Here is a 3,694-nt window from a genome sequence, read left to right as displayed (position 1 = left end):
CCCGACTGACCTTCCCGTTTTGCCATCTCTAGCTATGAGCTATATCTTTAAATTCATCTTATCCTGTTGCTGCTGGTTGTTTATAGGTTAACAAAGCTTAAAGTTCACAAAAAGGTTTAAATCCATCAAGCTCTAAAGGTGCTAAAGGTATGCAACGATTGAGGCATAGTCATAACACGTGCTCTAATATATGGCTAATTTCATTAGAAACTATTTTTTTTTCTGATTTTTGTTTTTGGTAGCCAGCTTTTTGGTACAGAATAACACAGGGTTAAGATAACCTGTTTTGGCTTATTCTTAGATCAACTTCGTATCAAAAGGTGATTTGGATTATGATTATATTGTCTTTCCATATCTTGAACTGGGTTATTGTGGATCTAGAGTCAAGCTCTTTTTGTCTCTCAGTTGAGCAAAGGTATGAAACTGATTATATCATTTTAAAAATATAAAAAATATTTTTTTAACATTCATTGCTTCTACTTCTACTTCTACATGTAGATATTCAAAATTTGTTGGATGCAATTTGGTTAGCTGTTGATGTGATGGAATTTAAAGAAAAATATGTTTAGAATTTAAAGAGCAACAGAGATTTTCAGTCATTTATTCATTAACGCGGTTGAAGTTGATGGCATTTTTCAGTTAGTAATATTGTACTGAGGGTATAAACTTATTATACATGTTTCTTATGTGTGTCAACTATAAAGGAAACTAGCAAAGCAAGCAAAATGGTTGGAGCGTGAATGCTTGAGTCCACTTCGATGTTTATCAAAATCAATTTCCTTAAGTAAGTATATTTCTATAGTTAAACGTGCATAAATATATGCAAGATAACACACACGCACATACTCATACACACACACAAATACGGTTAGACCGAATCCGAATCCGACTCAGCAAAACCCGAACACCCGAAAAAACAAACAAATTTGTTCATCGATATTAACTAATTTTTTATAATTTTAGCCTTTCCTATTTTTTTTTAAATTTTAGGTGTGGAACTACATGAAAGAGGCTACGGATGATGAAATAGTAAATACATTGAAGGATTTGATGCCGGTTTTTAACAAGTTGGGTATTCTTTAGTTTAAATGTAGTTTATTTATGTATCTTTTTTGCATAAATTCAAACATCATGGATATAAATGGTTGTCATGAATCTTTCCATTTACGTTCTCTCATGGTCCAGTTCTTCATAGATGTTGCTAGTTTGGTGGATGGTAGGAACAATATTGTTATTTCTTTTGGGTGTAAAAAGCTTAAAAGCACCAGAAGAAGAGCATATTAGCCTGGTCATGCCTAATTCATCTAGCATAGGTGCGATGGTATGCTTTAAAAGAGATTCCCTTTTACTATCTTTTGTAAACAATTCCAAGTTTTGTTTTTCCAATTATGGTCCCTGTTCACTTCTGTAACGTTTAAGAATATCCGTTTTATCGACTATTAGTAGTAGTAGTAGTAGTAGTAATGGATGTAAATAAACTTTTTTGGTTTGTTTTGTAGTAATTAGGGGAGAGTGCCTAAGCTTGATAAAAAGATAATTAAGAAGCGGGTCAAGAAATTCAAGAGGCCCCAAAGTTACTGGAAAATATGTGTCAAGGTACTTTTTTCTTTTCTTATTTATACGATTATGTCGTCTATGCATTTGCAATGTTATTTAAGGGTTGACCACACGGCTGACATATTGTGTTTTGTTCCATATGGCTAGAAATATATTTGCAATGTTATTTAAAGGTTGATATCGGTTACGGGTCAGACAAAAAGACCCGTCTTATTCTTCCATATGGTTTTAAGAAGTTTGTGGTGCACAATGCCAAAGAGTTGGAAGTTCTCATGATGCACAACAGGTATGGTAGTTTTCAATAGAGGTTTTAATTGTCAATCTATTAGTAGTTGGAAAGATATTTACAAGTAGTTTGCCTCTTTTGTCTTCTGAGAATACATCATTTATGAATACATGGATTAAGCTTGGTAAATTAGAAGTAAGAAATGATAAAGTGTCATAGACCTCTTCCATAGCATGTAAAAAGGACTGCTATCACAGTATAGGAAATTAGGCCTAGAATCACAGTTAGTGTATTGCATTGTATCCGGTTTTCTTTCTTTTTGTGATTTTTTGATTTATTAAATTTGATATATGGTTCAACCGAACGTCACTATAAGAATTCCTATCAAGTTTCAATGACGACAATTCCCCTTAAATGTATGTTTTGCAATGACTATAAATAAAAGTTAAGGACAATCTCTATCAAGGGTTGGATTGTATTTGAAATATCAGTTTTCTCACATGGTCAGCTTTATGTTGCGTTATCAAGAGTTAAAAGCAGAGCTGGTGTGAAGTTGCTTATACTAGACAAAGATGGGAATGTAACGAGTAAAACAACAAATGTAGTCTACAAGGAAGTTTTTTCCGGCATTTGAATAGTTTTTTGTTTTTCTTCTTCCAATGTATGCGTTTGTACAAAATATTATATTTCAAAGTAAATAATATGGTTTTGGATGAAGCCGCGCATCGCACGGGCATTAACCTAGTAGACATTAAGCAGGTTCTGAGTAATTTATTAGGTTCATGACTTCCTTTAATTCCTACAAATTTGGAACCATCAACAATCCAAAACCCGGACAAAAACATAAATTCGGAACTCTATTTGATTGGCCTCATTGCATATATTATGCGACCTAACATATAAAAGAAAACTCGGAAACTATATGATTTACTAAACCCTGAACTTCTTGAATCCAAATATATCCTGCCTAGATTCATATTAATATACCCTGACCCAGGACTTAATAAGTTTGGACATCACAACTTAGGGAAACTTGAACATGCATCATATGTATATATATATATATATTCATTAAATTCGGACCTAGGTACATACATATATTCGGACTCCTTTGCTTTACTTATTGATAAATCCGGACAACATAAGAGGTAATAAACTCGGAACTATATTAATTATCAACCTCGGATCATTACAATGCAGACAACACAACAAGCATCTAAACTCGGAACTCTTTACATATAAGTCTGGGCCATTCGTTTTAACTGATAAACTTGGAATCATTAAACATGACTATTATATAACTCAGATATCCTATACGTTTCCTACTTAAATTCGGAAATCAGGAGGGATTATATGCAAACTTGGAGGTCAGATCAGTTGCAGATACAAAAATACAAAACAATAAACCATTTCAATTTCTTCCTACAATCAAAACCCTAATCCACAATTCCACGAATCAACACATTTTTTTGTAGTTTAAGCATGTCAATAGCAGCAATCATATTTGATAATAGTTTACACATTCATATACAAACATTCACACATTCATCAGGCATTATCAATTAATCACAGGTGATTGTTTTGATGCCTAGGGTTTGCAAGAAATCAAAAGGACAGTAATAACAACGTACAACATAAAGCATTACTTTAGATTCATTCTAGGGTTTGTTCTTGAAGGAGTTAAGAGATCAAGGATTGCTGATTGTGTGAACTTGTGCAGCCAGAAATGATTGAGAGATGATTAGAGAGTTGCAAGTGCCGGAAATTGTGAAGGATGTTTAGGGTTTTGTGTTTTATTATAACCTTCCTAATATTCATATCACACCCTTAATTATCTAATTTTCACATAAAGCACACAACAGCTAGTAATTTACAATCAAAGCATGTACTTCACGTATTTGTCATGCAACG

The 3,694-nt window shown here is 33.0% G+C and overlaps 1 long non-coding RNA gene across 1 annotated transcript; it reads left to right on the top strand.

Annotated features, from left to right (window-relative positions):
- The first annotated feature begins 1,243 nt into the window (after positions 1-1,243).
- LOC118481073 lies at positions 1,244-1,924 on the top strand. Its single transcript, XR_004864305.1, has 3 exons — positions 1,244-1,321; positions 1,500-1,596; positions 1,705-1,924. It is a non-coding gene; the product is annotated as an uncharacterized LOC118481073 (long non-coding RNA).
- The last annotated feature ends 1,770 nt before the right edge of the window (positions 1,925-3,694 follow it).

Source organism: Helianthus annuus, chromosome 8 (genome assembly GCF_002127325.2).
Source record: "Helianthus annuus cultivar XRQ/B chromosome 8, HanXRQr2.0-SUNRISE, whole genome shotgun sequence".
Classification (NCBI taxonomy): domain Eukaryota; kingdom Viridiplantae; phylum Streptophyta; class Magnoliopsida; order Asterales; family Asteraceae; genus Helianthus; species Helianthus annuus.
The sequence above is the reverse complement of the archived record's forward strand: the minus strand, read 5'-3'. Positions and strand labels throughout refer to the sequence as shown.